At 43.9% G+C, this 8,426-nt stretch overlaps 1 protein-coding gene across 1 annotated transcript in view; it reads right to left on the reverse strand.

The window, feature by feature from the left end:
- TPRG1 (tumor protein p63 regulated 1) overlaps positions 1–7,817 on the reverse strand; it is a 205,999-nt gene extending 198,182 nt beyond the window's left edge. Inside the window, exon 1 of the mRNA XM_052647359.1 lies at positions 7,701–7,817. The gene's annotated coding sequence lies outside the window, so the exon portion shown is untranslated. The remainder of the gene's footprint in view (positions 1–7,700) is intronic.
- Positions 7,818–8,426: the final 609 nt, after the last annotated feature.

Consider the following 8,426-nt stretch of genomic DNA (forward strand, 5'->3'; position numbering starts at 1 on the left):
AATACAAACAGTGATATTAGGGCTGTCAGAGCTGCATGCACTGTTTGACAGCTAACATGTACACGCTCTCTGAATGAGGAGTTGGTTCACTGATTCCAAAAGTTAAGCAGACAGAAGGGCGGGTGATGGAGGAGAGTTTCCCCAGGATCCTGGCTTTATATCCAGGCCTGGATCTGGGTCAGCTTCCCAAAGTGTGGCCAGCATCTCCCCCATGCAGAGATGGATTTGCAGAATTATAGAAGAGCACAAAATGAGTCTTGGTTGCAGGTCTGTCTCTTACTTTCCATGCAACCCCGGGTAAGTCATTTAACCTCTCTGGGCATAGGTTTTCCCACACCTAAAATGGGGTTGATAATACTCCAACAGGTCCTGTTCCCAAGGATATGGTGCAGCTTGTATGTGAGCATACAGTAAACACATGCTGCTCTATAAATGTTGGGGCTATAAGTTGCCTACTTGGCTGGGTTTCTTTTTGTTTCCATTTTAAGAGTCGAGCTGAAATGATTTCTTATCCATTGTCTCATGGCTGGAGCAGAGTTTTTGTCCAGGCATGAGCACTTTTCAGTTAGAATCATTCATCTACTTTCTTTGAAGAGTCTAGATACCCTGCCCCTCTCACCTAGAACCTATCATTGACTCTTTTATAACATTCATTTCCCATCAGGAAACTAGAAAGCTTTCATCAAATTCCATCAAGGATGCAGTATGCCTTTATTCTCTCCGCCCTCCTGTTCTCCAGGTTCCAAGCTGCAGTAGAGACTATTCTGTTCAGTAATACATGTTCCTCCCTGAGCCACTAATTACCAGAACCCCACTGCAGCTAAGAGTGGCCATGGGCAAGTTTCTGGCCATAGGAACATGAGCAGGAGTGAAGTCTATGGCTTCCTCTCCTGACCTTTAGTCTTCTTGCCTCATTCTCTTTCTCCATCCGCTAGCTGAGTGGCAAAGACTCAAGAACCTGTGGAAGGACAGAGTCACAGATGGAAGTGAATTGGGCCCCTGAATGACTGCCTGGAGCATAAGTACCTGCCAATCTAGTCTAGGCTCTGAAGTGAATGAGAAAATCTGCTCTCTTGATCCACTGAGGTTCATGGGTTGGTTGTTAAAATAGCTAGCTTGTATTAAAACCCAAGTGGTCATCTATTTTATCTCACTATACAACATGTGCTGTTACCAGAAACACAGTGAGCATCTCATCAAATACATCCTGAACACTCCATGCCCTTCCATGCCTCCAAGCCTTTGCTTATATGCGATGTTTTCCCCTGCTTCCCTCATTCCCCTCAACCCCACCTGGATGCTTTTCTACTGAGCAAGCTCTCACTTCCAGGGTTCAGCTCTGAAGAACCCATTCATATGGAGTTAATTGCTTGCTTTCTTTGGATTTTCACAAAATTTGTATAATCCCCTTGTTGGATTATGGGGCTTCCCCAGTGGCTCAGATGATAAAGAATCTGCCTGAAATTCAGGAAACCTGGGTTCAGTCCCTGGGGCAAGAAGATCCCCTAGAGAAGGGAATGGCTACCCACTCCAGTATTCCTGCCTAGAAAATCTCATGGACAGAGGAGCCTGGTGGAGTCCATGGAGCTGAAAAAGATTCGGACATGATTGAGCAACTAACAGTGGTTGGCTTGTAGTGGTATTATGCTGACATATATCTCCCTCCCCTTAAGGCAGAGAATCTGTATCATCAAACCCTTAATGAATGCACCTTTCCTCTTTTACTTCTATTTTCTTTCTTCCACTACCTGTGGGATGAGGTGCCCTGGAGCTGTGTCTTCAGCTTAAAGATGAAGGGGCACAGAGGCAAATGTAAGCACCTCTTAACTTTATGAGCTGTCCTCCTACAACTCAGGAAAAGAAAGATCACATCTTGCTTTCTATGCATCCACCTTCCAAGGCCTGCTCTTTATACCTAAAGAGATTTGAGGAGGAGGATCCTGGCCTGAGAAAGTCCTTAGAACATGTGGTGGGTATGAAGGATGTCCCTATGAATGGAGGCCTCCTCCCTCTCCCTGATCATCCTGCCCCCCTCACCTTGCCACCCCACTGGGATCTCTACTGATGATCCTTCAAAAAGCAATAGGCAAAGTTATGGCCTCTTCATGTCTGAGTCCAGCTCAGCCTGTCAATCAGGGCTGCTTGGAAGATACACATGTAGAGTTCTGTTCACAGCAGGGTGAGATGCTCACATCAAACACTGCTTTGTACCACTTAAGGACACCCTGCTGAGTTCCAGCTCTAAGGGAACAAGTCTGTCTTGTTTTTGTTTTTCCACTGACTGTTGCTCTTGTTCCTTGTTTTGGTTTGGAATCTGTTTCCCTCCTACCACTTTGGAGTTTTCTGAGACTGGTTTATTTTCTTACCTTCTTCTATTTGTTACTTTGGGTTTTTATATATGTCGCTCTCACAGCCATCCACATAGGCAATAGCTATTTATTTTTAGTTAACTCCTAAAGAGTGCTAGGCGATTCTCCATCAGCAGTGAGGCAAAAGGATGACAAAATTAGGGTCCTGGTTTGAGAATGAGCTGGCTCAGACTGTAAAGCATCTGTCTACAATGCGGGAGACCCGGGTTCGATCCCTGGGTTGGGAAGATCCCCTGGAGAAGGAAATGGCAATCCACTCCAGTACTATTGCCTGGAAAATCCCATGGACAGAGGAGCCTGGTAGGCTACAGTCCATGGGGTCGCAAAGAGTCAGACACGACTGAGCGACTTCACGTTCACGTTTGAGGATGAGCAACCCAGCTGAGTTCCAGCTCTAGCACCTGGGACTAATCACTTCAGCTTAGTCTCTTGGTCTCTAAAATAGGAATAAAAGTATAAATGTAGTTCCTTTAGACTGTAAACTCGATCAGAGCAGGGATCATACCCATTTTGTTCAAAATTGAACATACTCAGTGCTTGGTACGTTGTAGGTCCTCCATAAAGATTGTTCAGTGACTGACTGGCTGTTGCAGAGACCAAATAAGGTAATAGACATAAAAAAAAAAAAAAAACCCTATAAATCCTATAGTGCTACACACAGGAAAGTGTCAGTATTGCACAGATGGGGAGTGCATGGACTATCCTCAAACTGAGAGCTACTTAGCTATTTTAAGATATTGACAGATACTTTAGTTAATGTGTTTCAAATGTGCATAATATCCTTGGAGTGGCCCAGGGATGCAGTTCAAATAGGAGACAAGGCAGAGAGGTAATTTCTGAATCTCTTAACAGAGATGAAGAAAAGGCAGCCTGTGTTAGAGAAGACTGTAATGTTCCTAAGCAGAAGAATTACACGTCAGAGGGGAACCTTACGCTCACTTGTTCTAGCAAAACAGGTTTTATTGGCTGGCCAAGGTCATTGGAATCTAGAGTTGGAGAAGAATTCTCTCGAAGACACATTATTGCTTAATGTGTTTTATATTTATTTATAACCCCACCAAGTCTGAAAAATGACTTATGGCAGAACTTGTCCAAACAGACAATCCCAGCTGACATTTGAGTTGGTCCCATTTCTCATCTCATATATGGGGGAATGAAGAAACTGATGTGTCCAAGGTAACTCAGCTAGGTGATAGTCACTGCTAACTGCATTGATCAGTAAATATGCAGGTTGATACTGAAGCTTCAAGAATCTTCCCTAATATCCGCTCTCCAGGAGTGACTCTGCTCTCCGTGATCTCTCTCATACAGATCTGGTATTGTAATTGATAATATACTCATCACATCGCCCCTTCTCAATGCTTCCCTGTCCCAGCATAACACATATGGGTTGTCATCTATACCAGGTAGCAGTGGGGGAAGTGAGAAGGCTAGAGATACTCTCCTAGAACTGTAAGCCTGTGTCCTGCATGAAGTTCACTAAGCCTCCACCATAATATACTCAGTCAATACTGAAGGAAGTGAAAGAGAACGGAATCACCATTCCAGACTCAGGACAGAGAAATAAATAAAATATAGTCTCCAGCCCTTAAGAAGCTTAGAATTTATTGGCAGATATATGCAATGCACACAACTAGAATGTAATTTGAACATTATAAGAGACTCAAGTACACAGTCCTCTGAGAGCTCAGGCATTATGCTGGGATGTGGGATCAAAGAAGACTTCAGAGAATAGGAGATATTTGAACTGGGCTGTGAAACATGCGTAGGATTTCCCCAGATGGCCAGAGTCAGGGAGAAGGGTGCTCTAAGGAGAAGAAACAACAAGTTCAGTGACCAAGAGGGGTGGACACATGTGGCAATGATAGAGGGCTATGGTTCATCTGGGATGACTACCTAGCATCTTCCAGGAGGTGCTCCAGGTAAAAAAATATTCTATGGCCAATAATTATGGGAGATGCATCCTGTGTTCCTATTTAGAAATTAAAAATGCATATTTGTCTATCAAAGGCTCTAAGAAATAAATTAGGAGGCTATATAGCCAGTCCAGAGAAATAGAGTGGAAGGCCTGAAGAGGGACTGTGGCAGTGCATACAAAAAGGAATATATGTGAGAGCGATTTCAGAGGACAAAGATCCAAGATGCACCAAATGCAGAAGAGAAATGGATTTAAGAGGATCTGGTTTTAGCTTGTTGGACTTTCAGTCCAACAAGATGGTAGATGGTAGCACAATTTGAGAAATTTTTGCGGAAAATAACACAGACCTTGTTTCAGTCCTGTTGAACGTGAGCTGACTATGGGGCAATCACATGAAGATGTTAGCAGATAGCTGACAATTCAGGTCTAGGTTCCAGAGGTGATTCTGAAGTTCAAGAAGATGCTAGACAACTATTATAACCTTTATGGAAAAGATCAAGCACTGGACAGGGCACTGGATTGGATAAGATCCAAAATCCCTTTTGGCCCAAAGCTAGTATGACATTATGGCCAGAGGGCCCTGCTAACGAGTATAGACAGTCCAGTCTCTGCCTAATGATCAAGTCCAAGAGCATAATCTCTTGCAGCTGGTCATGGAAGGAATGACTACAGAGGAGTTTGACATCGGCACACATTTCAGTGAACAGAACTGGTTTTAAAAGAGATGTCTTTTGCTAGTAAAAGTCTGTAACGACCCTGTAAAATGGCTCCATTTGTTTGATCCTGGCCTCACTGGGGAGAAACAATGGAAATACAGGATATGCAAAAAACATCATGGAAGCACTGTGTTCCTTGCAAATGCAGTTTATTGACTTTTCCTAGTATCCATGCAGCCTGGGAGAGTGGAGACAGTCCTGGGCTGAAAATCAGGTAGCCGAGGTCCTGACTATCTCACTAAATCACTTCATGTCCTTTGGAAAATTCCCTACCTGCTATGTATCTCTATGGGTTTCCCAGGTGGCTCAGTGGGAAAGAATCTGCCTGCCAATGCAGGAGGAAATGGCAACCCACTCCAGTATTCTTGCGGGGATAATCCCAAGGACAGAGAAGCCTGGAGAGCAAAGAGTGAGAAACGACTGAGTGAGCACACGTGCAGTTTGGGGTTTTTGTCTATTTAAAAGGATAAATTTTTTAAATTTTTATTTGAGTACAATGTTGTGTGAGTTTCTGCTATACAGCAAAGTGAATCAGTTATGCATATACATATACCCCCTTTTATTTTATTTTTTTATTTCTTTTTAACTGGAGCATAATTGCTTTACAATGCTGTGTTAGTTTCTGCTATGCAACAACTTATAGCTCCTCAGCTATAAATATACATATATTCCCTTGAGATGGGTTTATTTTGTGAAAGATAATATTAGCAATGAAGACCACCTGTTCTAAATATACATCTTAAATTATCGGAGTCTCAAATGGCCCTGGACACTGAATCACAGGATAGACTCATTTGCAGATGGGAAACCAAGTCCCAGGGAGGACAGGTGACTTAACCAAGATCAGACAATAGGAAGCTAAGCAGCGTCAGCAGATAGGAATATGTTCTTCCTTCTAAGTACTGCTGCTGCTGCTGCTAAGTTGCGTCAGTCGTGTCCGACTCTGTGCGACCCAAGAGACAGCAGCCCACCAGGCTCCCCCGTCCCTGGGATTCTCCTGGCAAGAACACTGGAGTGGGTTGCCATTTCCTTCTCCAATGCATGAAAGCGAAAAGTGAAAGTGAAGTCACTCAGTCGACTTAGCGACCCCATGGACTGCAGCCCATCAGGCTCCTCTGTATAGTACTCAGTTAGTCAGTCAGTCAGTTCAGAAGCTCAGTCGTGTCCGACTCTGTGCGACCCCATGAATCGCAGCATGCCACCCCTCCCTGTCCATCACCAACTCCCAGAGTTCACTCAGACTCACGTCCATGGAGTCAGTGATGCCATCCAGCCATCTCATCCTCTGTCGTCCCCTTCTCCTCCTGCCCCCAATCCCTCCCAGCATCAGAGTCTTTGCCAATGAGTCAACTCTTCGCATGAGGTGGCCAAAGTACTGGAGTTTCAGCTTTAGCATCATTCCTTCCAAGAAATCCCAGGGCTGATCACCTTCAGAATGGACTGGTTGGATCTCCTTGCAGTCCAAGGGACTCTCAAGAGTCTTCTCCAACACCACAGTTCAAAAGCATCAATTCTTTGGCGCTCAGCTTTCTTCACAGTCCAACTTTCACATCCATACATGACTACTGGAAAAACCATAGCCTTGACTAGACGGACCTTTGTTGGCAAAGTAATGTCTCTGCTTTTGAATATGCTATCTAGGTTGGTCACAACTTTTCTTCCAAGGAGTAAGCGTCTTTTAATTCCATGGCTGCAGTCACCATCTGCAGTGACTTTGGAGCCCCAAAAAATGAAGTCTGACACTGTTTCCACTGTTTCCCCATCTATTGCCCATGAAGTAATGGGACCAGATGCCATGATCTTCGTTTTCTGGACCCCCAAACATCAGTCATCACATTGAAATTAAAAAAAAAAAAAAAAAAAAAAAGACATTCCTATCAACCAGGAAATTCTAAGGGATTTAGAAGCTCTATATCAGAAGATCAAAAGATGCTCTTATTACTTCTATCACTCAAGAAATTACAAGGGTTTTAGCAGCTTTATGCCAAGAACCAGGGACAAAAACTAAACAATGTATATTTCTTATTATGCCACAGTAGCCACGCTTGACTTAAGCAAGTGTCTCCTAATTGACACTTCTGGATCTGGTTCCTCTTTCAGCTTTTCTCCCCACAATTGACATTGTTATCCTCCTGTCGTGTCACTGATCCTCCCCCTCCCCAATCCCACAGCACACAGGGCAAGATCCAAATCTTCATCTTGGCATTCAAAGCCCTTTTGGATCTGGTTGCACTCTGCCTTTCTAGCTTTATTTCTTCTACTCCAATATTTGTATCCCACATCACTGGACTCATCGCTAAATCCTGAACACATGCAGGCCTTAGCCTCACACTCTGCTAGGCCATTCATCTGTTTCCTTTGCACTCGCATAGTCTCATGTTTTCCTTGTTTTCAAGCACACATTTTTTTTTTCATAATATTGTGATGTTTGTACTTGTGTATTTGTTCCACTTCCTCATTAGATGGTCCCCATGTCCAACCCCCACAGTACTCAGCTCAGTGCCTGGTAAAGTCTTAGCCAGAAAATAACACATTGAGGGGGGAAAAAGGTGCATACATTGCACCAAAACTAAAGACCACCATACTCAGAGACAAAAACCAACTACCATTGGCTAAAGATGAAAGGATTTCCATGTAGCTTCAAATCAGAGCTGAGTAGCTGGTTCTCCAGACAAGCATTTGGAAAAACGGTTTTACCTGTTCTCCCTCTTGTCTGTGCAGTTGCCTAAGTTGCTTTGAAGTCTGTAAAATGGCCAATATCTCCAATCAGAGCAGTGTTTCCTTTCCAGACAGGAAGGCTGCTGCTAAAGAGAGAAGCCACGCTTGTTTTTGAGGTCTGGGCTGCAGCGGTGACTCATCCAGTAAAGCCAGAGGCTGTCTATTTTGATCTTTCTATGTTCAGAGTCTATTTACGGTTGTAATTTTCTTCCTCTCTCTTTCTCCCTTCCCGCCTCTGGTGACTTATCGGAATGGTCACACACATTTGACAAACGGAACCTGTATAAGGAGAGAGTGAGCAGGATGGAACAGGCTTTCAGCTAAAGCCCAGGAATGAATGCTTGTGTTTACAGCTCTGATGATAGGGTTCCGGTAATGACTTGGCCTTTTTCTCCCTGATTGAATATTCCCCTGGGCCTGCCAGTCTGGGCTCCTGTTATTTAATGAGGACATTGGAGCACAACCTCAAGATGTCTGCAAAAATGACCTTTTCTTTGGGCTTATTCCAAATGCAAAGAAAACTAGAGCCCCAGTTTAGACAGGCACTTCTGGAATACAGCTTTGGAATCCACTCTTTCTCCCAGAAGCTTAGAATCACACTCTCTCACAGCCAGAGCGAACCATAGAGATGATCTGGTTACCAGTTTTCATTCCGCTGATGGAGAAATTTAGGAACAGAGGAAAAAAGCAAGTCATCATAAATCA

The sequence above is a fragment of the Budorcas taxicolor genome, chromosome 1, assembly GCF_023091745.1.
Source record: "Budorcas taxicolor isolate Tak-1 chromosome 1, Takin1.1, whole genome shotgun sequence".
In the NCBI taxonomy this organism is placed as follows: domain Eukaryota; kingdom Metazoa; phylum Chordata; class Mammalia; order Artiodactyla; family Bovidae; genus Budorcas; species Budorcas taxicolor.